Raw genomic sequence first — 25,469 nt, 5'->3', positions numbered from 1 at the left:
TCACACGCCACACCAACACTCAAAAGTGTGGGGAAAACGAGAAAACGAGCGCGCCGTTTCCTACACATCTGCAGTCGCCATTTCGCCATCGCAGCATGTCCCGGGATGCAATTCGGCCTCATTTACATATCACCAGACCGGCAGATCGCTACGCAAGCTCGCGACGTGCGCCTGCCACACACCGAACAAACACCGGAGCCTCTTCAGCAATTTCCGAAAAACGCGCCTGCTCGCCTGCCCCCAAGGCTCCGTCTCTTACCTGCTCTCCAGAGCCTGCTGCCTTCCGTGCTTTTCCCTCGGCACCGCTGCACCGCACCGCACACAGCTCCTGCAGCGGGGGGAGAAAGTTTCCACGCTCCGCCGCAGGGAAGGCTCGCTCCGTGCGCACACGTCCTTTCAATGCCAGTTCAACAAGTGCTCCGCATTAGCAGCGTCGGGGCTCCGGCGTGTCGCGCCTCACCTCACCTCGCACAGCCCCCTTCCTTCAATGTCTGGCGCTGGGCACGCCCCGCTCTCCTCCACCTCATCTTATCGCGTGTGACCTCCGACAATGGCCACAATGCCGGGGAATGGCACCTGTAAAGTGTTAATTGGGGCACAGGAACAGCCCGCCTCGTCTCGGGGGCCGGCTTCAAAGACAATACAGCAAGCACAGCGGGGCGGGGGAAGAAGACGACACGACACTCGCAGGCACATTCAGCTCCGGCGGGAACGAGTCCTCCGTCGGTCTTTTCAAGTGCTGAGAGCCGAGTAATCCCCGGTGACTAGGTCTCACCCTGCGACTCTCGACTGGGCTCACCCACGGCAGCCCAGCAGGTGTGAGCCCGGCCGGCACCCGGATGGGAGATTCCCCCCGGGAAAGCTCAGGTTGCTGCTGCTGCTCCTGCGAGAGGGGTGACTGGGACCAGTAGGGAGCGCTCACCCTGCGGGCTGTGTGGCTCTCTTATGCCCCAGCATCCTCATGGCGACACTCTGCTGCACAAACAGGCGCCGTCCTTCGGGGGAGGCGTAAAACCGAGGTGTCCTGACCCTCCTTGGCCATTCCAAATCCCAGGGCGTCTCTCAAGAAAGAGTCACGGGGGTGTTACCCATCAGTCGGGCTCTCCTCCTAATCCCCGTCTCACCTGTAACAATCAATGATGAGGCCCCCTGTCCCGTGATATTGTACTTGTCTCCTGGCCGCTGGCTGGCGCCGTGAGATTTAGTGCTCGCGCAAGAGACCGGGGCAGGGCGCGAACGCGGCCCCCCGCCCCCCGCCCCCCACAAAGTGTGCGCTCCAGGTTCCCTCTCGGGGCTCTGCAGCACAGCGTCCCGGCGCTTCCTCCTCGCCGGCCGCCGGGACAGCGGAAAGGCAGCGAGAAGGAGCCTCTTGCTCTGACGCCGCAAGGCCACAAGAGGGCGGAGGCGCCGCGCGTCTGGCCGACGTGTAGGGCCGGTGCGCTTTATGTGCCGAAATAAAACGCGACAGCCCAGAAATGTTTTCAGAGTGCTGTGCACTGGAGGTTTCTGTCTTGTGAACACTTGCCTTGTGCTCCTCCGTGCAGTTTGTTTGTCCTGCTCCAGTGCGGGACAAGAGCAGGGCAAGCCAACTGAAGGGAGCACATTCGCCAACATCCAGGCACGCACTGAGTTCGAAAGCGGCTCCTTTCCAAAGAATCGCACATGAACGATCCCTCAGTCCCGCCCAGGGGGCACGGCGCCCCCGCCACACAGCTTCAAGTAGCGAGTCCGGCGCCCCGGCTTGCGCTTACGGCCACACCACCCTGAACACGCCCGATCTCGTCTGATCTCGGAAGCTAAGCAGGGTCGGGCCTGGTTAGTACTTGGATGGGAGACCGCCTGGGAATACCAGGTGCTGTAAGCTGTTGCTCTCTCGGCCAGCGGGGGTCGCCGTTGGTGCCGTAGGCTTTGGGAGGAAGAACTCGAGTATGGACATTTATTTCCCGAAAATACCAAACATTTCAATCTTCCCACTTTTGTTTCCTTCGGCAACGCTGACTGGCAAACGGTATCGCGACGGTCGTCCACTTTCTAGGCATGCCAGTTCAGAAAGAGAAGCTCCCTCACATCCCTTCAGATGCTCAAGAAAAATGATCGATATCCTGATCTCTAAAGATGGCTCTTTTAATGGCATGCGTGTGATTCGTATTAGGAAAAAAACACGTTTGTAAAACGAATATCGAAGCTGCCTCTAAATCTGCAATTGAAGGTCAGTCAATAAACAACTCGTTTTTCGTAGAAATATACATATATTCATTTATAACCCATTTCATTCATTGAGCACAGATTCTCCAACAAAATGAGCAGGGATGGATTCAGAGTGAGCAGAAAAAAAGGGAAAAACCGAGTTAAGAACAAGAAAGCATAGCGTATGTCTGTAACGGGCACTAAAACGAGTACCATGTCGTCTGCCGGTGCTCGTGAATAACCCCAGGGCATCTTTCTAATAACCCCCCTCTATGAAGCGGTTTCACCAGCATGTTGTGCTGCTCACGGGGGGGGGCTGCCGAGCGCGGAAGCCCAGCACAGCTCCCCAGCACACAGCAAAGCCGCCTGCACTGCCGCATCTGTTATTGGACCAAGCACACCAGGGGAGAGCGCGAACGCAGTCCCCCACTACCAGAAATTATGCAGTCGAGATTCCCACATTTGGGGAATTCGCAGGGGTCAGCACAGCCGGAGTGCAATGGCCGAGCCTCGCCCTGGGTGAACCTCCTTCTTGATCAAGGTATCTTCCCTGCCAGGTAAGTATGAGTTGTACAGGCCCCTGCAAGCGGCCCGCACCCACAGCACAGCACTCGCAGCCTAGGCCAGCTCCTCGCCCTGCACGCCACCGCCTCCTGCTGGGCCCACTCTTTCGCACACTCACACGCCACACCAACACTCAAAAGTGTGGGGAAAACGAGAAAACGAGCGCGCCGTTTCCTACACATCTGCAGTCGCCATTTCGCCATCGCAGCATGTCCCGGGATGCAATTCGGCCTCATTTACATATCACCAGACCGGCAGATCGCTACGCAAGCTCGCGACGTGCGCCTGCCACACACCGAACAAACACCGGAGCCTCTTCAGCAATTTCCGAAAAACGCGCCTGCTCGCCTGCCCCCAAGGCTCCGTCTCTTACCTGCTCTCCAGAGCCTGCTGCCTTCCGTGCTTTTCCCTCGGCACCGCTGCACCGCACCGCACACAGCTCCTGCAGCGGGGGGAGAAAGTTTCCACGCTCCGCCGCAGGGAAGGCTCGCTCCGTGCGCACACGTCCTTTCAATGCCAGTTCAACAAGTGCTCCGCATTAGCAGCGTCGGGGCTCCGGCGTGTCGCGCCTCACCTCACCTCGCACAGCCCCCTTCCTTCAATGTCTGGCGCTGGGCACGCCCCGCTCTCCTCCACCTCATCTTATCGCGTGTGACCTCCGACAATGGCCACAATGCCGGGGAATGGCACCTGTAAAGTGTTAATTGGGGCACAGGAACAGCCCGCCTCGTCTCGGGGGCCGGCTTCAAAGACAATACAGCAAGCACAGCGGGGCGGGGGAAGAAGACGACACGACACTCGCAGGCACATTCAGCTCCGGCGGGAACGAGTCCTCCGTCGGTCTTTTCAAGTGCTGAGAGCCGAGTAATCCCCGGTGACTAGGTCTCACCCTGCGACTCTCGACTGGGCTCACCCACGGCAGCCCAGCAGGTGTGAGCCCGGCCGGCACCCGGATGGGAGATTCCCCCCGGGAAAGCTCAGGTTGCTGCTGCTGCTCCTGCGAGAGGGGTGACTGGGACCAGTAGGGAGCGCTCACCCTGCGGGCTGTGTGGCTCTCTTATGCCCCAGCATCCTCATGGCGACACTCTGCTGCACAAACAGGCGCCGTCCTTCGGGGGAGGCGTAAAACCGAGGTGTCCTGACCCTCCTTGGCCATTCCAAATCCCAGGGCGTCTCTCAAGAAAGAGTCACGGGGGTGTTACCCATCAGTCGGGCTCTCCTCCTAATCCCCGTCTCACCTGTAACAATCAATGATGAGGCCCCCTGTCCCGTGATATTGTACTTGTCTCCTGGCCGCTGGCTGGCGCCGTGAGATTTAGTGCTCGCGCAAGAGACCGGGGCAGGGCGCGAACGCGGCCCCCCGCCCCCCGCCCCCCACAAAGTGTGCGCTCCAGGTTCCCTCTCGGGGCTCTGCAGCACAGCGTCCCGGCGCTTCCTCCTCGCCGGCCGCCGGGACAGCGGAAAGGCAGCGAGAAGGAGCCTCTTGCTCTGACGCCGCAAGGCCACAAGAGGGCGGAGGCGCCGCGCGTCTGGCCGACGTGTAGGGCCGGTGCGCTTTATGTGCCGAAATAAAACGCGACAGCCCAGAAATGTTTTCAGAGTGCTGTGCACTGGAGGTTTCTGTCTTGTGAACACTTGCCTTGTGCTCCTCCGTGCAGTTTGTTTGTCCTGCTCCAGTGCGGGACAAGAGCAGGGCAAGCCAACTGAAGGGAGCACATTCGCCAACATCCAGGCACGCACTGAGTTCGAAAGCGGCTCCTTTCCAAAGAATCGCACATGAACGATCCCTCAGTCCCGCCCAGGGGGCACGGCGCCCCCGCCACACAGCTTCAAGTAGCGAGTCCGGCGCCCCGGCTTGCGCTTACGGCCACACCACCCTGAACACGCCCGATCTCGTCTGATCTCGGAAGCTAAGCAGGGTCGGGCCTGGTTAGTACTTGGATGGGAGACCGCCTGGGAATACCAGGTGCTGTAAGCTGTTGCTCTCTCGGCCAGCGGGGGTCGCCGTTGGTGCCGTAGGCTTTGGGAGGAAGAACTCGAGTATGGACATTTATTTCCCGAAAATACCAAACATTTCAATCTTCCCACTTTTGTTTCCTTCGGCAACGCTGACTGGCAAACGGTATCGCGACGGTCGTCCACTTTCTAGGCATGCCAGTTCAGAAAGAGAAGCTCCCTCACATCCCTTCAGATGCTCAAGAAAAATGATCGATATCCTGATCTCTAAAGATGGCTCTTTTAATGGCATGCGTGTGATTCGTATTAGGAAAAAAACACGTTTGTAAAACGAATATCGAAGCTGCCTCTAAATCTGCAATTGAAGGTCAGTCAATAAACAACTCGTTTTTCGTAGAAATATACATATATTCATTTATAACCCATTTCATTCATTGAGCACAGATTCTCCAACAAAATGAGCAGGGATGGATTCAGAGTGAGCAGAAAAAAAGGGAAAAACCGAGTTAAGAACAAGAAAGCATAGCGTATGTCTGTAACGGGCACTAAAACGAGTACCATGTCGTCTGCCGGTGCTCGTGAATAACCCCAGGGCATCTTTCTAATAACCCCCCTCTATGAAGCGGTTTCACCAGCATGTTGTGCTGCTCACGGGGGGGGGCTGCCGAGCGCGGAAGCCCAGCACAGCTCCCCAGCACACAGCAAAGCCGCCTGCACTGCCGCATCTGTTATTGGACCAAGCACACCAGGGGAGAGCGCGAACGCAGTCCCCCACTACCAGAAATTATGCAGTCGAGATTCCCACATTTGGGGAATTCGCAGGGGTCAGCACAGCCGGAGTGCAATGGCCGAGCCTCGCCCTGGGTGAACCTCCTTCTTGATCAAGGTATCTCCCCTGCCAGGTAAGTATGAGTTGTACAGGCCCCTGCAAGCGGCCCGCACCCACAGCACAGCACTCGCAGCCTAGGCCAGCTCCTCGCCCTGCACGCCACCGCCTCCTGCTGGGCCCACTCTTTCGCACACTCACACGCCACACCAACACTCAAAAGTGTGGGGAAAACGAGAAAACGAGCGCGCCGTTTCCTACACATCTGCAGTCGCCATTTCGCCATCGCAGCATGTCCCGGGATGCAATTCGGCCTCATTTACATATCACCAGACCGGCAGATCGCTACGCAAGCTCGCGACGTGCGCCTGCCACACACCGAACAAACACCGGAGCCTCTTCAGCAATTTCCGAAAAACGCGCCTGCTCGCCTGCCCCCAAGGCTCCGTCTCTTACCTGCTCTCCAGAGCCTGCTGCCTTCCGTGCTTTTCCCTCGGCACCGCTGCACCGCACCGCACACAGCTCCTGCAGCGGGGGGAGAAAGTTTCCACGCTCCGCCGCAGGGAAGGCTCGCTCCGTGCGCACACGTCCTTTCAATGCCAGTTCAACAAGTGCTCCGCATTAGCAGCGTCGGGGCTCCGGCGTGTCGCGCCTCACCTCACCTCGCACAGCCCCCTTCCTTCAATGTCTGGCGCTGGGCACGCCCCGCTCTCCTCCACCTCATCTTATCGCGTGTGACCTCCGACAATGGCCACAATGCCGGGGAATGGCACCTGTAAAGTGTTAATTGGGGCACAGGAACAGCCCGCCTCGTCTCGGGGGCCGGCTTCAAAGACAATACAGCAAGCACAGCGGGGCGGGGGAAGAAGACGACACGACACTCGCAGGCACATTCAGCTCCGGCGGGAACGAGTCCTCCGTCGGTCTTTTCAAGTGCTGAGAGCCGAGTAATCCCCGGTGACTAGGTCTCACCCTGCGACTCTCGACTGGGCTCACCCACGGCAGCCCAGCAGGTGTGAGCCCGGCCGGCACCCGGATGGGAGATTCCCCCCGGGAAAGCTCAGGTTGCTGCTGCTGCTCCTGCGAGAGGGGTGACTGGGACCAGTAGGGAGCGCTCACCCTGCGGGCTGTGTGGCTCTCTTATGCCCCAGCATCCTCATGGCGACACTCTGCTGCACAAACAGGCGCCGTCCTTCGGGGGAGGCGTAAAACCGAGGTGTCCTGACCCTCCTTGGCCATTCCAAATCCCAGGGCGTCTCTCAAGAAAGAGTCACGGGGGTGTTACCCATCAGTCGGGCTCTCCTCCTAATCCCCGTCTCACCTGTAACAATCAATGATGAGGCCCCCTGTCCCGTGATATTGTACTTGTCTCCTGGCCGCTGGCTGGCGCCGTGAGATTTAGTGCTCGCGCAAGAGACCGGGGCAGGGCGCGAACGCGGCCCCCCGCCCCCCACAAAGTGTGCGCTCCAGGTTCACTCTCGGGGCTCTGCAGCACAGCGTCCCGGCGCTTCCTCCTCGCCGGCCGCCGGGACAGCGGAAAGGCAGCGAGAAGGAGCCTCTTGCTCTGACGCCGCAAGGCCACAAGAGGGCGGAGGCGCCGCGCGTCTGGCCGATGTGTAGGGCCGGTGCGCTTTATGTGCCGAAATAAAACGCGACAGCCCAGAAATGTTTTCAGAGTGCTGTGCACTGGAGGTTTCTGTCTTGTGAACACTTGCCTTGTGCTCCTCCGTGCAGTTTGTTTGTCCTGCTCCAGTGCGGGACAAGAGCAGGGCAAGCCAACTGAAGGGAGCACATTCGCCAACATCCAGGCACGCACTGAGTTCGAAAGCGGCTCCTTTCCAAAGAATCGCACATGAACGATCCCTCAGTCCCGCCCAGGGGGCACGGCGCCCCCGCCACACAGCTTCAAGTAGCGAGTCCGGCGCCCCGGCTTGCGCTTACGGCCACACCACCCTGAACACGCCCGATCTCGTCTGATCTCGGAAGCTAAGCAGGGTCGGGCCTGGTTAGTACTTGGATGGGAGACCGCCTGGGAATACCAGGTGCTGTAAGCTGTTGCTCTCTCGGCCAGCGGGGGTCGCCGTTGGTGCCGTAGGCTTTGGGAGGAAGAACTCGAGTATGGACATTTATTTCCCGAAAATACCAAACATTTCAATCTTCCCACTTTTGTTTCCTTCGGCAACGCTGACTGGCAAACGGTATCGCGACGGTCGTCCACTTTCTAGGCATGCCAGTTCAGAAAGAGAAGCTCCCTCACATCCCTTCAGATGCTCAAGAAAAATGATCGATATCCTGATCTCTAAAGATGGCTCTTTTAATGGCATGCGTGTGATTCGTATTAGGAAAAAAACACGTTTGTAAAACGAATATCGAAGCTGCCTCTAAATCTGCAATTGAAGGTCAGTCAATAAACAACTCGTTTTTCGTAGAAATATACATATATTCATTTATAACCCATTTCATTCATTGAGCACAGATTCTCCAACAAAATGAGCAGGGATGGATTCAGAGTGAGCAGAAAAAAAGGGAAAAACCGAGTTAAGAACAAGAAAGCATAGCGTATGTCTGTAACGGGCACTAAAACGAGTACCATGTCGTCTGCCGGTGCTCGTGAATAACCCCCCTCTATGAAGCGGTTTCACCAGCATGTTGTGCTGCTCACGGGGGGGGGCTGCCGAGCGCGGAAGCCCAGCACAGCTCCCCAGCACACAGCAAAGCCGCCTGCACTGCCGCATCTGTTATTGGACCAAGCACACCAGGGGAGAGCGCGAACGCAGTCCCCCACTACCAGAAATTATGCAGTCGAGATTCCCACATTTGGGGAATTCGCAGGGGTCAGCACAGCCGGAGTGCAATGGCCGAGCCTCGCCCTGGGTGAACCTCCTTCTTGATCAAGGTATCTCCCCTGCCAGGTAAGTATGAGTTGTACAGGCCCCTGCAAGCGGCCCGCACCCACAGCACAGCACTCGCAGCCTAGGCCAGCTCCTCGCCCTGCACGCCACCGCCTCCTGCTGGGCCCACTCTTTCGCACACTCACACGCCACACCAACACTCAAAAGTGTGGGGAAAACGAGCGCGCCGTTTCCTACACATCTGCAGTCGCCATTTCGCCATCGCAGCATGTCCCGGGATGCAATTCGGCCTCATTTACATATCACCAGACCGGCAGATCGCTACGCAAGCTCGCGACGTGCGCCTGCCACACACCGAACAAACACCGGAGCCTCTTCAGCAATTTCCGAAAAACGCGCCTGCTCGCCTGCCCCCAAGGCTCCGTCTCTTACCTGCTCTCCAGAGCCTGCTGCCTTCCGTGCTTTTCCCTCGGCACCGCTGCACCGCACCGCACACAGCTCCTGCAGCGGGGGGAGAAAGTTTCCACGCTCCGCCGCAGGGAAGGCTCGCTCCGTGCGCACACGTCCTTTCAATGCCAGTTCAACAAGTGCTCCGCATTAGCAGCGTCGGGGCTCCGGCGTGTCGCGCCTCACCTCACCTCGCACAGCCCCCTTCCTTCAATGTCTGGCGCTGGGCACGCCCCGCTCTCCTCCACCTCATCTTATCGCGTGTGACCTCCGACAATGGCCACAATGCCGGGGAATGGCACCTGTAAAGTGTTAATTGGGGCACAGGAACAGCCCGCCTCGTCTCGGGGGCCGGCTTCAAAGACAATACAGCAAGCACAGCGGGGCGGGGGAAGAAGACGACACGACACTCGCAGGCACATTCAGCTCCGGCGGGAACGAGTCCTCCGTCGGTCTTTTCAAGTGCTGAGAGCCGAGTAATCCCCGGTGACTAGGTCTCACCCTGCGACTCTCGACTGGGCTCACCCACGGCAGCCCAGCAGGTGTGAGCCCGGCCGGCACCCGGATGGGAGATTCCCCCCGGGAAAGCTCAGGTTGCTGCTGCTGCTCCTGCGAGAGGGGTGACTGGGACCAGTAGGGAGCGCTCACCCTGCGGGCTGTGTGGCTCTCTTATGCCCCAGCATCCTCATGGCGACACTCTGCTGCACAAACAGGCGCCGTCCTTCGGGGGAGGCGTAAAACCGAGGTGTCCTGACCCTCCTTGGCCATTCCAAATCCCAGGGCGTCTCTCAAGAAAGAGTCACGGGGGTGTTACCCATCAGTCGGGCTCTCCTCCTAATCCCCGTCTCACCTGTAACAATCAATGATGAGGCCCCCTGTCCCGTGATATTGTACTTGTCTCCTGGCCGCTGGCTGGCGCCGTGAGATTTAGTGCTCGCGCAAGAGACCGGGGCAGGGCGCGAACGCGGCCCCCCGCCCCCCGCCCCCCACAAAGTGTGCGCTCCAGGTTCCCTCTCGGGGCTCTGCAGCACAGCGTCCCGGCGCTTCCTCCTCGCCGGCCGCCGGGACAGCGGAAAGGCAGCGAGAAGGAGCCTCTTGCTCTGACGCCGCAAGGCCACAAGAGGGCGGAGGCGCTGCGCGTCTGGCCGACGTGTAGGGCCGGTGCGCTTTATGTGCCGAAATAAAACGCGACAGCCCAGAAATGTTTTCAGAGTGCTGTGCACTGGAGGTTTCTGTCTTGTGAACACTTGCCTTGTGCTCCTCCGTGCAGTTTGTTTGTCCTGCTCCAGTGCGGGACAAGAGCAGGGCAAGCCAACTGAAGGGAGCACATTCGCCAACATCCAGGCACGCACTGAGTTCGAAAGCGGCTCCTTTCCAAAGAATCGCACATGAACGATCCCTCAGTCCCGCCCAGGGGGCACGGCGCCCCCGCCACACAGCTTCAAGTAGCGAGTCCGGCGCCCCGGCTTGCGCTTACGGCCACACCACCCTGAACACGCCCGATCTCGTCTGATCTCGGAAGCTAAGCAGGGTCGGGCCTGGTTAGTACTTGGATGGGAGACCGCCTGGGAATACCAGGTGCTGTAAGCTTTTGCTCTCTCGGCCAGCGGGGGTCGCCGTTGGTGCCGTAGGCTTTGGGAGGAAGAACTCGAGTATGGACATTTATTTCCCGAAAATACCAAACATTTCAATCTTCCCACTTTTGTTTCCTTCGGCAACGCTGACTGGCAAACGGTATCGCGACGGTCGTCCACTTTCTAGGCATGCCAGTTCAGAAAGAGAAGCTCCCTCACATCCCTTCAGATGCTCAAGAAAAATGATCGATATCCTGATCTCTAAAGATGGCTCTTTTAATGGCATGCGTGTGATTCGTATTAGGAAAAAAACACGTTTGTAAAACGAATATCGAAGCTGCCTCTAAATCTGCAATTGAAGGTCAGTCAATAAACAACTCGTTTTTCGTAGAAATATACATATATTCATTTATAACCCATTTCATTCATTGAGCACAGATTCTCCAACAAAATGAGCAGGGATGGATTCAGAGTGAGCAGAAAAAAAGGGAAAAACCGAGTTAAGAACAAGAAAGCATAGCGTATGTCTGTAACGGGCACTAAAACGAGTACCATGTCGTCTGCCGGTGCTCGTGAATAACCCCAGGGCATCTTTCTAATAACCCCCCTCTATGAAGCGGTTTCACCAGCATGTTGTGCTGCTCACGGGGGGGGGCTGCCGAGCGCGGAAGCCCAGCACAGCTCCCCAGCACACAGCAAAGCCGCCTGCACTGCCGCATCTGTTATTGGACCAAGCACACCAGGGGAGAGCGCGAACGCAGTCCCCCACTACCAGAAATTATGCAGTCGAGATTCCCACATTTGGGGAATTCGCAGGGGTCAGCACAGCCGGAGTGCAATGGCCGAGCCTCGCCCTGGGTGAACCTCCTTCTTGATCAAGGTATCTCCCCTGCCAGGTAAGTATGAGTTGTACAGGCCCCTGCAAGCGGCCCGCACCCACAGCACAGCACTCGCAGCCTAGGCCAGCTCCTCGCCCTGCACGCCACCGCCTCCTGCTGGGCCCACTCTTTCGCACACTCACACGCCACACCAACACTCAAAAGTGTGGGGAAAACGAGAAAACGAGCGCGCCGTTTCCTACACATCTGCAGTCGCCATTTCGCCATTGCAGCATGTCCCGGGATGCAATTCGGCCTCATTTACATATCACCAGACCGGCAGATCGCTACAAAAGCTCGCGACGTGCGCCTGCCACACACCGAACAAACACCGGAGCCTCTTCAGCAATTTCCGAAAAACGCGCCTGCTCGCCTGCCCCCAAGGCTCCGTCTCTTACCTGCTCTCCAGAGCCTGCTGCCTTCCGTGCTTTTCCCTCGGCACCGCTGCACCGCACCGCACACAGCTCCTGCAGCGGGGGGAGAAAGTTTCCACGCTCCGCCGCAGGGAAGGCTCGCTCCGTGCGCACACGTCCTTTCAATGCCAGTTCAACAAGTGCTCCGCATTAGCAGCGTCGGGGCTCCGGCGTGTCGCGCCTCACCTCACCTCGCACAGCCCCCTTCCTTCAATGTCTGGCGCTGGGCACGCCCCGCTCTCCTCCACCTCATCTTATCGCGTGTGACCTCCGACAATGGCCACAATGCCGGGGAATGGCACCTGTAAAGTGTTAATTGGGGCACAGGAACAGCCCGCCTCGTCTCGGGGGCCGGCTTCAAAGACAATACAGCAAGCACAGCGGGGCGGGGGAAGAAGACGACACGACACTCGCAGGCACATTCAGCTCCGGCGGGAACGAGTCCTCCGTCGGTCTTTTCAAGTGCTGAGAGCCGAGTAATCCCCGGTGACTAGGTCTCACCCTGCGACTCTCGACTGGGCTCACCCACGGCAGCCCAGCAGGTGTGAGCCCGGCCGGCACCCGGATGGGAGATTCCCCCCGGGAAAGCTCAGGTTGCTGCTGCTGCTCCTGCGAGAGGGGTGACTGGGACCAGTAGGGAGCGCTCACCCTGCGGGCTGTGTGGCTCTCTTATGCCCCAGCATCCTCATGGCGACACTCTGCTGCACAAACAGGCGCCGTCCTTCGGGGGAGGCGTAAAACCGAGGTGTCCTGACCCTCCTTGGCCATTCCAAATCCCAGGGCGTCTCTCAAGAAAGAGTCACGGGGGTGTTACCCATCAGTCGGGCTCTCCTCCTAATCCCCGTCTCACCTGTAACAATCAATGATGAGGCCCCCTGTCCCGTGATATTGTACTTGTCTCCTGGCCGCTGGCTGGCGCCGTGAGATTTAGTGCTCGCGCAAGAGACCGGGGCAGGGCGCGAACGCGGCCCCCCGCCCCCCGCCCCCCACAAAGTGTGCGCTCCAGGTTCCCTCTCGGGGCTCTGCAGCACAGCGTCCCGGCGCTTCCTCCTCGCCGGCCGCCGGGACAGCGGAAAGGCAGCGAGAAGGAGCCTCTTGCTCTGACGCCGCAAGGCCACAAGAGGGCGGAGGCGCCGCGCGTCTGGCCGACGTGTAGGGCCGGTGCGCTTTATGTGCCGAAATAAAACGCGACAGCCCAGAAATGTTTTCAGAGTGCTGTGCACTGGAGGTTTCTGTCTTGTGAACACTTGCCTTGTGCTCCTCCGTGCAGTTTGTTTGTCCTGCTCCAGTGCGGGACAAGAGCAGGGCAAGCCAACTGAAGGGAGCACATTCGCCAACATCCAGGCACGCACTGAGTTCGAAAGCGGCTCCTTTCCAAAGAATCGCACATGAACGATCCCTCAGTCCCGCCCAGGGGGCACGGCGCCCCCGCCACACAGCTTCAAGTAGCGAGTCCGGCGCCCCGGCTTGCGCTTACGGCCACACCACCCTGAACACGCCCGATCTCGTCTGATCTCGGAAGCTAAGCAGGGTCGGGCCTGGTTAGTACTTGGATGGGAGACCGCCTGGGAATACCAGGTGCTGTAAGCCTTTGCTCTCTCGGCCAGCGGGGGTCGCCGTTGGTGCCGTAGGCTTTGGGAGGAAGAACTCGAGTATGGACATTTATTTCCCGAAAATACCAAACATTTCAATCTTCCCACTTTTGTTTCCTTCGGCAACGCTGACTGGCAAACGGTATCGCGACGGTCGTCCACTTTCTAGGCATGCCAGTTCAGAAAGAGAAGCTCCCTCACATCCCTTCAGATGCTCAAGAAAAATGATCGATATCCTGATCTCTAAAGATGGCTCTTTTAATGGCATGCGTGTGATTCGTATTAGGAAAAAAACACGTTTGTAAAACGAATATCGAAGCTGCCTCTAAATCTGCAATTGAAGGTCAGTCAATAAACAACTCGTTTTTCGTAGAAATATACATATATTCATTTATAACCCATTTCATTCATTGAGCACAGATTCTCCAACAAAATGAGCAGGGATGGATTCAGAGTGAGCAGAAAAAAAGGGAAAAACCGAGTTAAGAACAAGAAAGCATAGCGTATGTCTGTAACGGGCACTAAAACGAGTACCATGTCGTCTGCCGGTGCTCGTGAATAACCCCAGGGCATCTTTCTAATAACCCCCCTCTATGAAGCGGTTTCACCAGCATGTTGTGCTGCTCACGGGGGGGGGCTGCCGAGCGCGGAAGCCCAGCACAGCTCCCCAGCACACAGCAAAGCCGCCTGCACTGCCGCATCTGTTATTGGACCAAGCACACCAGGGGAGAGCGCGAACGCAGTCCCCCACTACCAGAAATTATGCAGTCGAGATTCCCACATTTGGGGAATTCGCAGGGGTCAGCACAGCCGGAGTGCAATGGCCGAGCCTCGCCCTGGGTGAACCTCCTTCTTGATCAAGGTATCTCCCCTGCCAGGTAAGTATGAGTTGTACAGGCCCCTGCAAGCGGCCCGCACCCACAGCACAGCACTCGCAGCCTAGGCCAGCTCCTCGCCCTGCACGCCACCGCCTCCTGCTGGGCCCACTCTTTCGCACACTCACACGCCACACCAACACTCAAAAGTGTGGGGAAAACGAGAAAACGAGCGCGCCGTTTCCTACACATCTGCAGTCGCCATTTCGCCATCGCAGCATGTCCCGGGATGCAATTCGGCCTCATTTACATATCACCAGACCGGCAGATCGCTACGCAAGCTCGCGACGTGCGCCTGCCACACACCGAACAAACACCGGAGCCTCTTCAGCAATTTCCGAAAAACGCGCCTGCTCGCCTGCCCCCAAGGCTCCGTCTCTTACCTGCTCTCCAGAGCCTGCTGCCTTCCGTGCTTTTCCCTCGGCACCGCTGCACCGCACCGCACACAGCTCCTGCAGCGGGGGGAGAAAGTTTCCACGCTCCGCCGCAGGGAAGGCTCGCTCCGTGCGCACACGTCCTTTCAATGCCAGTTCAACAAGTGCTCAGCATTAGCAGCGTCGGGGCTCCGGCGTGTCGCGCCTCACCTCACCTCGCACAGCCCCCTTCCTTCAATGTCTGGCGCTGGGCACGCCCCGCTCTCCTCCACCTCATCTTATCGCGTGTGACCTCCGACAATGGCCACAATGCCGGGGAATGGCACCTGTAAAGTGTTAATTGGGGCACAGGAACAGCCCGCCTCGTCTCGGGGGCCGGCTTCAAAGACAATACAGCAAGCACAGCGGGGCGGGGGAAGAAGACGACACGACACTCGCAGGCACATTCAGCTCCGGCGGGAACGAGTCCTCCGTCGGTCTTTTCAAGTGCTGAGAGCCGAGTAATCCCCGGTGACTAGGTCTCACCCTGCGACTCTCGACTGGGCTCACCCACGGCAGCCCAGCAGGTGTGAGCCCGGCCGGCACCCGGATGGGAGATTCCCCCCGGGAAAGCTCAGGTTGCTGCTGCTGCTCCTGCGAGAGGGGTGACTGGGACCAGTAGGGAGCGCTCACCCTGCGGGCTGTGTGGCTCTCTTATGCCCCAGCATCCTCATGGCGACACTCTGCTGCACAAACAGGCGCCGTCCTTCGGGGGAGGCGTAAAACCGAGGTGTCCTGACCCTCCTTGGCCATTCCAAATCCCAGGGCGTCTCTCAAGAAAGAGTCACGGGGGTGTTACCCATCAGTCGGGCTCTCCTCCTAATCCCCGTCTCACCTGTAACAATCAATGATGAGGCCCCCTGTCCCGTGATATTGTACTTGTCTCCTGGCCGCTGGCTGGCGCCGTGAGATTTAGTGCTCGCGCAAGAGACCGGGGCAGGGCGCGAACGCGGCCCCCCGCCCCCCGCCCCCCACAAAGTGTGCGCTCCAGGTTCCCTCTCGGGGCTCTGCAGCACAGCGTCCCGGCGCTTCCTCCTCGCCGGCCGCCGGGACAGCGGAAAGGCAGCGAGAAGGAGCCTCTTGCTCTGACGCCGCAAGGCCACAAGAGGGCGGAGGCGCCGCGCGTCTGGCCGACGTGTAGGGCCGGTGCGCTTTATGTGCCGAAATAAAACGCGACAGCCCAGAAATGTTTTCAGAGTGCTGTGCACTGGAGGTTTCTGTCTTGTGAACACTTGCCTTGTGCTCCTCCGTGCAGTTTGTTTGTCCTGCTCCAGTGCGGGACAAGAGCAGGGCAAGCCAACTGAAGGGAGCACATTCGCCAACATCCAGGCACGCACTGAGTTCGAAAGCGGCTCCTTTCCAAAGAATCGCACATGAACGATCCCTCAGTCCCGCCCAGGGGGCACGGCGCCCCCGCCACACAGCTTCAAGTAGCGAGTCCGGCGCCCCGGCTTGCGCTTACGGCCACACCACCCTGAACACGCCCGATCTCGTCTGATCTCGGAAGCTAAGCAGGGTCGGGCCTGGTTAGTACTTGGATGGGAGACCGCCTGGGAATACCAGGTGCTGTAAGCTTTTGCTCTCTCGGCCAGCGGGGGTCGCCGTTGGTGCCGTAGGCTTTGGGAGGAAGAACTCGAGTATGGACATTTATTTCCCGAAAATACCAAACATTTCAATCTTCCCACTTTTGTTTCCTTCGGCAACGCTGACTGGCAAACGGTATCGCGACGGTCGTCCACTTTCTAGGCATGCCAGTTCAGAAAGAGAAGCTCCCTCACATCCCTTCAGATGCTCAAGAAAAATGATCGATATCCTGATCTCTAAAGATGGCTCTTTTAATGGCATGCGTGTGATTCGTATTAGGAAAAAAACACGTTTGTAAAACGAATATCGAAGCTGCCTCTAAATCTGCAATTGAAGGTCAGTCAATAAACAACTCGTTTTTCGTAGAAATATACATATATTCATTTATAACCCATTTCATTCATTGAGCACAGATTCTCCAACAAAATGAGCAGGGATGGATTCAGAGTGAGCAGAAAAAAAGGGAAAAACCGAGTTAAGAACAAGAAAGCATAGCGTATGTCTGTAACGGGCACTAAAACGAGTACCATGTCGTCTGCCGGTGCTCGTGAATAACCCCAGGGCATCTTTCTAATAACCCCCCTCTATGAAGCGGTTTCACCAGCATGTTGTGCTGCTCACGGGGGGGGGCTGCCGAGCGCGGAAGCCCAGCACAGCTCCCCAGCACACAGCAAAGCCGCCTGCACTGCCGCATCTGTTATTGGACCAAGCACACCAGGGGAGAGCGCGAACGCAGTCCCCCACTACCAGAAATTATGCAGTCGAGATTCCCACATTTGGGGAATTCGCAGGGGTCAGCACAGCCGGAGTGCAATGGCCGAGCCTCGCTCTGGGTGAACCTCCTTCTTGATCAAGGTATCTCCCCTGCCAGGTAAGTATGAGTTGTACAGGCCCCTGCAAGCGGCCCGCACCCACAGCACAGCACTCGCAGCCTAGGCCAGCTCCTCGCCCTGCACGCCACCGCCTCCTGCTGGGCCCACTCTTTCGCACACTCACACGCCACACCAACACTCAAAAGTGTGGGGAAAACGAGAAAACGAGCGCGCCGTTTCCTACACATCTGCAGTCGCCATTTCGCCATCGCAGCATGTCCCGGGATGCAATTCGGCCTCATTTACATATCACCAGACCGGCAGATCGCTACGCAAGCTCGCGACGTGCGCCTGCCACACACCGAACAAACACCGGAGCCTCTTCAGCAATTTCCGAAAAACGCGCCTGCTCGCCTGCCCCCAAGGCTCCGTCTCTTACCTGCTCTCCAGAGCCTGCTGCCTTCCGTGCTTTTCCCTCGGCACCGCTGCACCGCACCGCACACAGCTCCTGCAGCGGGGGGAGAAAGTTTCCACGCTCCGCCGCAGGGAAGGCTCGCTCCGTGCGCACACGTCCTTTCAATGCCAGTTCAACAAGTGCTCCGCATTAGCAGCGTCGGGGCTCCGGCGTGTCGCGCCTCACCTCACCTCGCACAGCCCCCTTCCTTCAATGTCTGGCGCTGGGCACGCCCCGCTCTCCTCCACCTCATCTTATCGCGTGTGACCTCCGACAATGGCCACAATGCCGGGGAATGGCACCTGTAAAGTGTTAATTGGGGCACAGGAACAGCCCGCCTCGTCTCGGGGGCCGGCTTCAAAGACAATACAGCAAGCACAGCGGGGCGGGGGAAGAAGACGACACGACACTCGCAGGCACATTCAGCTCCGGCGGGAACGAGTCCTCCGTCGGTCTTTTCAAGTGCTGAGAGCCGAGTAATCCCCGGTGACTAGGTCTCACCCTGCGACTCTCGACTGGGCTCACCCACGGCAGCCCAGCAGGTGTGAGCCCGGCCGGCACCCGGATGGGAGATTCCCCCCGGGAAAGCTCAGGTTGCTGCTGCTGCTCCTGCGAGAGGGGTGACTGGGACCAGTAGGGAGCGCTCACCCTGCGGGCTGTGTGGCTCTCTTATGCCCCAGCATCCTCATGGCGACACTCTGCTGCACAAACAGGCGCCGTCCTTCGGGGGAGGCGTAAAACCGAGGTGTCCTGACCCTCCTTGGCCATTCCAAATCCCAGGGCGTCTCTCAAGAAAGAGTCACGGGGGTGTTACCCATCAGTCGGGCTCTCCTCCTAATCCCCGTCTCACCTGTAACAATCAATGATGAGGCCCCCTGTCCCGTGATATTGTACTTGTCTCCTGGCCGCTGGCTGGCGCCGTGAGATTTAGTGCTCGCGCAAGAGACCGGGGCAGGGCGCGAACGCGGCCCCCCGCCCCCCGCCCCCCACAAAGTGTGCGCTCCAGGTTCCCTCTCGGGGCTCTGCAGCACAGCGTCCCGGCGCTTCCTCCTCGCCGGCCGCCGGGACAGCGGAAAGGCAGCGAGAAGGAGCCTCTTGCTCTGACGCCGCAAGGCCACAAGAGGGCGGAGGCGCCGCGCGTCTGGCCGACGTGTAGGGCCGGTGCGCTTTATGTGCCGAAATAAAACGCGACAGCCCAGAAATGTTTTCAGAGTGCTGTGCACTGGAGGTTTCTGTCTTGTGAACACTTGCCTTGTGCTCCTCCGTGCAGTTTGTTTGTCCTGCTCCAGTGCGGGACAAGAGCAGGGCAAGCCAACTGAAGGGAGCACATTCGCCAACATCCAGGCACGCACTGAGTTCGAAAGCGGCTCCTTTCCAAAGAATCGCACATGAACGATCCCTCAGTCCCGCCCAGGGGGCACGGCGCCCCCGCCACACAGCTTCAAGTAGCGAGTCCGGCGCCCCGGCTTGCGCTTACGGCCACACCACCCTGAACACGCCCGATCTCGTCTGATCTCGGAAGCTAAGCAGGGTCGGGCCTGGTTAGTACTTGGATGGGAGACCGCCTGGGAATACCAGGTGCTGTAAGCTTTTGCTCTCTCGGCCAGCGGGGGTCGCCGTTGGTGCCGTAGGCTTTGGGAGGAAGAACTCGAGTATGGACATTTATTTCCCGAAAATACCAAACATTTCAATCTTCCCACTTTTGTTTCCTTCGGCAACGCTGACTGGCAAACGGTATCGCGACGGTCGTCCACTTTCTAGGCATGCCAGTTCAGAAAGAGAAGCTCCCTCACATCCCTTCAGATGCTCAAGAAAAATGATCGATATCCTGATCTCTAAAGATGGCTCTTTTAATGGCATGCGTGTGATTCGTATTAGGAAAAAAACACGTTTGTAAAACGAATATCGAAGCTGCCTCTAAATCTGCAATTGAAGGTCAGTCAATAAACAACTCGTTTTTCGTAGAAATATACATATATTCATTTATAACCCATTTCATTCATTGAGCACAGATTCTCCAACAAAATGAGCAGGGATGGATTCAGAGTGAGCAGAAAAAAAGGGAAAAACCGAGTTAAGAACAAGAAAGCATAGCGTATGTCTGTAACGGGCACTAAAACGAGTACCATGTCGTCTGCCGGTGCTCGTGAATAACCCCAGGGCATCTTTCTAATAACCCCCCTCTATGAAGCGGTTTCACCAGCATGTTGTGCTGCTCACGGGGGGGGGCTGCCGAGCGCGGAAGCCCAGCACAGCTCCCCAGCACACAGCAAAGCCGCCTGCACTGCCGCATCTGTTATTGGACCAAGCACACCAGGGGAGAGCGCGAACGCAGTCCCCCACTACCAGAAATTATGCAGTCGAGATTCCCACATTTGGGGAATTCGCAGGGGTCAGCACAGCCGGAGTGCAATGGCCGAGCCTCGCCCTGGGTGAACCTCCTTCTTGATCAAGGTATCTCCCCTGCCAGGTAAGTATGAGTTGTACAGGCCCCTGCAAGCGGCCCGCACCCACAGCACAGCACTCGCAGCCTAGGCCAGCTCCTCGCCCTGCACGCCACCGCCTCCTGCTGGGCCCACTCTTTCGCACACTCACACGCCACACCAACACTCAAAAGTGTGGGGAAAACGAGAAAACGAGCGCGCCGTTTCCTACACATCTGCAGTCGCCATTTCGCCATCGCAGCATGTCCCGGGATGCAATTCGGCCTCATTTACATATCACCAGACCGGCAGATCGCTACGCAAGCTCGCGACGTGCGCCTGCCACACACCGAACAAACACCGGAGCCTCTTCAGCAATTTCCGAAAAACGCGCCTGCTCGCCTGCCCCCAAGGCTCCGTCTCTTACCTGCTCTCCAGAGCCTGCTGCCTTCCGTGCTTTTCCCTCGGCACCGCTGCACCGCACCGCACACAGCTCCTGCAGCGGGGGGAGAAAGTTTCCACGCTCCGCCGCAGGGAAGGCTCGCTCCGTGCGCACACGTCCTTTCAATGCCAGTTCAACAAGTGCTCCGCATTAGCAGCGTCGGGGCTCCGGCGTGTCGCGCCTCACCTCACCTCGCACAGCCCCCTTCCTTCAATGTCTGGCGCTGGGCACGCCCCGCTCTCCTCCACCTCATCTTATCGCGTGTGACCTCCGACAATGGCCACAATGCCGGGGAATGGCACCTGTAAAGTGTTAATTGGGGCACAGGAACAGCCCGCCTCGTCTCGGGGGCCGGCTTCAAAGACAATACAGCAAGCACAGCGGGGCGGGGGAAGAAGACGACACGACACTCGCAGGCACATTCAGCTCCGGCGGGAACGAGTCCTCCGTCGGTCTTTTCAAGTGCTGAGAGCCGAGTAATCCCCGGTGACTAGGTCTCACCCTGCGACTCTCGACTGGGCTCACCCACGGCAGCCCAGCAGGTGTGAGCCCGGCCGGCACCCGGATGGGAGATTCCCCCCGGGAAAGCTCAGGTTGCTGCTGCTGCTCCTGCGAGAGGGGTGACTGGGACCAGTAGGGAGCGCTCACCCTGCGGGCTGTGTGGCTCTCTTATGCCCCAGCATCCTCATGGCGACACTCTGCTGCACAAACAGGCGCCGTCCTTCGGGGGAGGCGTAAAACCGAGGTGTCCTGACCCTCCTTGGCCATTCCAAATCCCAGGGCGTCTCTCAAGAAAGAGTCACGGGGGTGTTACCCATCAGTCGGGCTCTCCTCCTAATCCCCGTCTCACCTGTAACAATCAATGATGAGGCCCCCTGTCCCGTGATATTGTACTTGTCTCCTGGCCGCTGGCTGGCGCCGTGAGATTTAGTGCTCGCGCAAGAGACCGGGGCAGGGCGCGAACGCGGCCCCCCGCCCCCCGCCCCCCACAAAGTGTGCGCTCCAGGTTCCCTCTCGGGGCTCTGCAGCACAGCGTCCCGGCGCTTCCTCCTCGCCGGCCGCCGGGACAGCGGAAAGGCAGCGAGAAGGAGCCTCTTGCTCTGACGCCGCAAGGCCACAAGAGGGCGGAGGCGCCGCGCGTCTGGCCGACGTGTAGGGCCGGTGCGCTTTATGTGCCGAAATAAAACGCGACAGCCCAGAAATGTTTTCAGAGTGCTGTGCACTGGAGGTTTCTGTCTTGTGAACACTTGCCTTGTGCTCCTCCGTGCAGTTTGTTTGTCCTGCTCCAGTGCGGGACAAGAGCAGGGCAAGCCAACTGAAGGGAGCACATTCGCCAACATCCAGGCACGCACTGAGTTCGAAAGCGGCTCCTTTCCAAAGAATCGCACATGAACGATCCCTCAGTCCCGCCCAGGGGGCACGGCGCCCCCGCCACACAGCTTCAAGTAGCGAGTCCGGCGCCCCGGCTTGCGCTTACGGCCACACCACCCTGAACACGCCCGATCTCGTCTGATCTCGGAAGCTAAGCAGGGTCGGGCCTGGTTAGTACTTGGATGGGAGACCGCCTGGGAATACCAGGTGCTGTAAGCTTTTGCTCTCTCGGCCAGCGGGGGTCGCCGTTGGTGCCGTAGGCTTTGGGAGGAAGAACTCGAGTATGGACATTTATTTCCCGAAAATACCAAACATTTCAATCTTCCCACTTTTGTTTCCTTCGGCAACGCTGACTGGCAAACGGTATCGCGACGGTCGTCCACTTTCTAGGCATGCCAGTTCAGAAAGAGAAGCTCCCTCACATCCCTTCAGATGCTCAAGAAAAATGATCGATATCCTGATCTCTAAAGATGGCTCTTTTAATGGCATGCGTGTGATTCGTATTAGGAAAAAAACACGTTTGTAAAACGAATATCAAAGCTGCCTCTAAATCTGCAATTGAAGGTCAGTCAATAAACAACTCGTTTTTCGTAGAAATATACATATATTCATTTATAACCCATTTCATTCATTGAGCACAGATTCTCCAACAAAATGAGCAGGGATGGATTCAGAGTGAGCAGAAAAAAAGGGAAAAACCGAGTTAAGAACAAGAAAGCATAGCGTATGTCTGTAACGGGCACTAAAACGAGTACCATGTCGTCTGCCGGTGCTCGTGAATAACCCCAGGGCATCTTTCTAATAACCCCCCTCTATGAAGCGGTTTCACCAGCATGTTGTGCTGCTCACGGGGGGGGGCTGCCGAGCGCGGAAGCCCAGCACAGCTCCCCAGCACACAGCAAAGCCGCCTGCACTGCCGCATCTGTTATTGGACCAAGCACACCAGGGGAGAGCGCGAACGCAGTCCCCCACTACCAGAAATTATGCAGTCGAGATTCCCACATTTGGGGAATTCGCAGGGGTCAGCACAGCCGGAGTGCAATGGCCGAGCCTCGCCCTGGGTGAACCTCCTTCTTGATCAAGGTATCTCCCCTGCCAGGTAAGTATGAGTTGTACAGGCCCCTGCAAGCGGCCCGCACCCACAGCACAGCACTCGCAGCCTAGGCCAGCTCCTCGCCCTGCACGCCACCGCCTCCTGCTGGGCCCACTCTTTCGCACACTCACACGCCACACCAACACTCAAAAGTGTGGGGAAAACGAGAAAACGAGCGCGCCGTTTCCTACACATCTGCAGTCGCCATTTCGCCATCGCAGCATGTCCCGGGATGCAATTCGGCCTCATTTACATATCACCAGACCGGCAGATCGCTACGCAAGCTCGCGACGTGCGCCTGCCACACACCGAACAAACACCGGAGCCTCTTCAGCAATTTCCGAAAAACGCGCCTGCTCGCCTGCCCCCAAGGCTCCGTCTCTTACCTGCTCTCCAGAGCCTGCTGCCTTCCGTGCTTTTCCCTCGGCACCGCTGCACCGCACCGCACACAGCTCCTGCAGCGGGGGGAGAAAGTTTCCACGCTCCGCCGCAGGGAAGGCTCGCTCCGTGCGCACACGTCCTTTCAATGCCAGTTCAACAAGTGCTCCGCATTAGCAGCGTCGGGGCTCCGGCGTGTCGCGCCTCACCTCACCTCGCACAGCCCCCTTCCTTCAATGTCTGGCGCTGGGCACGCCCCGCTCTCCTCCACCTCATCTTATCGCGTGTGACCTCCGACAATGGCCACAATGCCGGGGAATGGCACCTGTAAAGTGTTAATTGGGGCACAGGAACAGCCCGCCTCGTCTCGGGGGCCGGCTTCAAAGACAATACAGCAAGCACAGCGGGGCGGGGGAAGAAGACGACACGACACTCGCAGGCACATTCAGCTCCGGCGGGAACGAGTCCTCCGTCGGTCTTTTCAAGTGCTGAGAGCCGAGTAATCCCCGGTGACTAGGTCTCACCCTGCGACTCTCGACTGGGCTCACCCACGGCAGCCCAGCAGGTGTGAGCCCGGCCGGCACCCGGATGGGAGATTCCCCCCGGGAAAGCTCAGGTTGCTGCTGCTGCTCCTGCGAGAGGGGTGACTGAGACCAGTAGGGAGCGCTCACCCTGCGGGCTGTGTGGCTCTCTTATGCCCCAGCATCCTCATGGCGACACTCTGCTGCACAAACAGGCGCCGTCCTTCGGGGGAGGCGTAAAACCGAGGTGTCCTGACCCTCCTTGGCCATTCCAAATCCCAGGGCGTCTCTCAAGAAAGAGTCACGGGGGTGTTACCCATCAGTCGGGCTCTCCTCCTAATCCCCGTCTCACCTGTAACAATCAATGATGAGGCCCCCTGTCCCGTGATATTGTACTTGTCTCCTGGCCGCTGGCTGGCGCCGTGAGATTTAGTGCTCGCGCAAGAGACCGGGGCAGGGCGCGAACGCGGCCCCCCGCCCCCCGCCCCCCACAAAGTGTGCGCTCCAGGTTCCCTCTCGGGGCTCTGCAGCACAGCGTCCCGGCGCTTCCTCCTCGCCGGCCGCCGGGACAGCGGAAAGGCAGCGAGAAGGAGCCTCTTGCTCTGACGCCGCAAGGCCACAAGAGGGCGGAGGCGCCGCGCGTCTGGCCGACGTGTAGGGCCGGTGCGCTTTATGTGCCGAAATAAAACGCGACAGCCCAGAAATGTTTTCAGAGTGCTGTGCACTGGAGGTTTCTGTCTTGTGAACACTTGCCTTGTGCTCCTCCGTGCAGTTTGTTTGTCCTGCTCCAGTGCGGGACAAGAGCAGGGCAAGCCAACTGAAGGGAGCACATTCGCCAACATCCAGGCACGCACTGAGTTCGAAAGCGGCTCCTTTCCAAAGAATCGCACATGAACGATCCCTCAGTCCCGCCCAGGGGGCACGGCGCCCCCGCCACACAGCTTCAAGTAGCGAGTCCGGCGCCCCGGCTTGCGCTTACGGCCACACCACCCTGAACACGCCCGATCTCGTCTGATCTCGGAAGCTAAGCAGGGTCGGGCCTGGTTAGTACTTGGATGGGAGACCGCCTGGGAATACCAGGTGCTGTAAGCTTTTGCTCTCTCGGCCAGCGGGGGTCGCCGTTGGTGCCGTAGGCTTTGGGAGGAAGAACTCGAGTATGGACATTTATTTCCCGAAAATACCAAACATTTCAATCTTCCCACTTTTGTTTCCTTCGGCAACGCTGACTGGCAAACGGTATCGCGACGGTCGTCCACTTTCTAGGCATGCCAGTTCAGAAAGAGAAGCTCCCTCACATCCCTTCAGATGCTCAAGAAAAATGATCGATATCCTGATCTCTAAAGATGGCTCTTTTAATGGCATGCGTGTGATTCGTATTAGGAAAAAAACACGTTTGTAAAACGAATATCAAAGCTGCCTCTAAATCTGCAATTGAAGGTCAGTCAATAAACAACTCGTTTTTCGTAGAAATATACATATATTCATTTATAACCCATTTCATTCATTGAGCACAGATTCTCCAACAAAATGAGCAGGGATGGATTCAGAGTGAGCAGAAAAAAAGGGAAAAACCGAGTTAAGAACAAGAAAGCATAGCGTATGTCTGTAACGGGCACTAAAACGAGTACCATGTCGTCTGCCGGTGCTCGTGAATAACCCCAGGGCATCTTTCTAATAACCCCCCTCTATGAAGCGGTTTCACCAGCATGTTGTGCTGCTCACGGGGGGGGGCTGCCGAGCGCGGAAGCCCAGCACAGCTCCCCAGCACACAGCAAAGCCGCCTGCACTGCCGCATCTGTTATTGGACCAAGCAC

General features: G+C 58.2%; 17 non-coding genes across 17 annotated transcripts; 9 read left to right on the top strand and 8 right to left on the bottom strand.

Moving 5' to 3' along the window:
* Nucleotides 1-1,745: 1,745 nt before the first annotated feature.
* Nucleotides 1,746-1,864, top strand: LOC148841873 (5S ribosomal RNA). Its single transcript, XR_016093641.1, has one exon. It is a non-coding gene; the product is annotated as a 5S ribosomal RNA (ribosomal RNA).
* Nucleotides 1,865-2,588: 724 nt separating this feature from the next.
* Nucleotides 2,589-2,752, bottom strand: LOC148841872 (U1 spliceosomal RNA). The gene has a single exon (XR_016091662.1). It is a non-coding gene; the product is annotated as a U1 spliceosomal RNA (small nuclear RNA).
* A 1,858-nt stretch (nt 2,753-4,610) lies between these two features.
* Nucleotides 4,611-4,729, top strand: LOC148841871 (5S ribosomal RNA). Its single transcript, XR_016093639.1, has one exon. It is a non-coding gene; the product is annotated as a 5S ribosomal RNA (ribosomal RNA).
* Nucleotides 4,730-5,453: 724 nt separating this feature from the next.
* LOC148841870 (U1 spliceosomal RNA) lies at nt 5,454-5,617 on the bottom strand. Its single transcript, XR_016091559.1, has one exon. It is a non-coding gene; the product is annotated as a U1 spliceosomal RNA (small nuclear RNA).
* Nucleotides 5,618-7,468: 1,851 nt separating this feature from the next.
* On the top strand, nt 7,469-7,587 carry LOC148841869 (5S ribosomal RNA). Its single transcript, XR_016093630.1, has one exon. It is a non-coding gene; the product is annotated as a 5S ribosomal RNA (ribosomal RNA).
* Nucleotides 7,588-8,289: 702 nt separating this feature from the next.
* On the bottom strand, nt 8,290-8,453 carry LOC148841868 (U1 spliceosomal RNA). Its single transcript, XR_016091558.1, has one exon. It is a non-coding gene; the product is annotated as a U1 spliceosomal RNA (small nuclear RNA).
* A 1,850-nt stretch (nt 8,454-10,303) lies between these two features.
* Nucleotides 10,304-10,422, top strand: LOC148841867 (5S ribosomal RNA). Its single transcript, XR_016093619.1, has one exon. It is a non-coding gene; the product is annotated as a 5S ribosomal RNA (ribosomal RNA).
* Nucleotides 10,423-11,146: 724 nt separating this feature from the next.
* Nucleotides 11,147-11,310, bottom strand: LOC148841866 (U1 spliceosomal RNA). Its single transcript, XR_016091556.1, has one exon. It is a non-coding gene; the product is annotated as a U1 spliceosomal RNA (small nuclear RNA).
* A 1,858-nt stretch (nt 11,311-13,168) lies between these two features.
* LOC148841865 (5S ribosomal RNA) lies at nt 13,169-13,287 on the top strand. The gene has a single exon (XR_016093029.1). It is a non-coding gene; the product is annotated as a 5S ribosomal RNA (ribosomal RNA).
* Nucleotides 13,288-14,011: 724 nt separating this feature from the next.
* LOC148841864 (U1 spliceosomal RNA) lies at nt 14,012-14,175 on the bottom strand. Its single transcript, XR_016091555.1, has one exon. It is a non-coding gene; the product is annotated as a U1 spliceosomal RNA (small nuclear RNA).
* A 1,858-nt stretch (nt 14,176-16,033) lies between these two features.
* Nucleotides 16,034-16,152, top strand: LOC148841863 (5S ribosomal RNA). Its single transcript, XR_016093608.1, has one exon. It is a non-coding gene; the product is annotated as a 5S ribosomal RNA (ribosomal RNA).
* Nucleotides 16,153-16,876: 724 nt separating this feature from the next.
* On the bottom strand, nt 16,877-17,040 carry LOC148841862 (U1 spliceosomal RNA). The gene has a single exon (XR_016091661.1). It is a non-coding gene; the product is annotated as a U1 spliceosomal RNA (small nuclear RNA).
* A 1,858-nt stretch (nt 17,041-18,898) lies between these two features.
* Nucleotides 18,899-19,017, top strand: LOC148841861 (5S ribosomal RNA). The gene has a single exon (XR_016093597.1). It is a non-coding gene; the product is annotated as a 5S ribosomal RNA (ribosomal RNA).
* Nucleotides 19,018-19,741: 724 nt separating this feature from the next.
* LOC148841860 (U1 spliceosomal RNA) lies at nt 19,742-19,905 on the bottom strand. The gene has a single exon (XR_016091554.1). It is a non-coding gene; the product is annotated as a U1 spliceosomal RNA (small nuclear RNA).
* Nucleotides 19,906-21,763: 1,858 nt separating this feature from the next.
* Nucleotides 21,764-21,882, top strand: LOC148841859 (5S ribosomal RNA). Its single transcript, XR_016093586.1, has one exon. It is a non-coding gene; the product is annotated as a 5S ribosomal RNA (ribosomal RNA).
* A 724-nt stretch (nt 21,883-22,606) lies between these two features.
* Nucleotides 22,607-22,770, bottom strand: LOC148841858 (U1 spliceosomal RNA). Its single transcript, XR_016091553.1, has one exon. It is a non-coding gene; the product is annotated as a U1 spliceosomal RNA (small nuclear RNA).
* A 1,858-nt stretch (nt 22,771-24,628) lies between these two features.
* LOC148841857 (5S ribosomal RNA) lies at nt 24,629-24,747 on the top strand. Its single transcript, XR_016093575.1, has one exon. It is a non-coding gene; the product is annotated as a 5S ribosomal RNA (ribosomal RNA).
* Nucleotides 24,748-25,469: the final 722 nt, after the last annotated feature.

Source organism: Atractosteus spatula, chromosome 1 (assembly GCF_055471065.1).
Source record: "Atractosteus spatula isolate fAtrSpa1 chromosome 1, fAtrSpa1.hap1, whole genome shotgun sequence".
NCBI classification, from domain to species: Eukaryota; Metazoa; Chordata; class Actinopteri; order Semionotiformes; family Lepisosteidae; genus Atractosteus; species Atractosteus spatula.
This window is presented reverse-complemented; position numbering and strand designations above follow the sequence as displayed.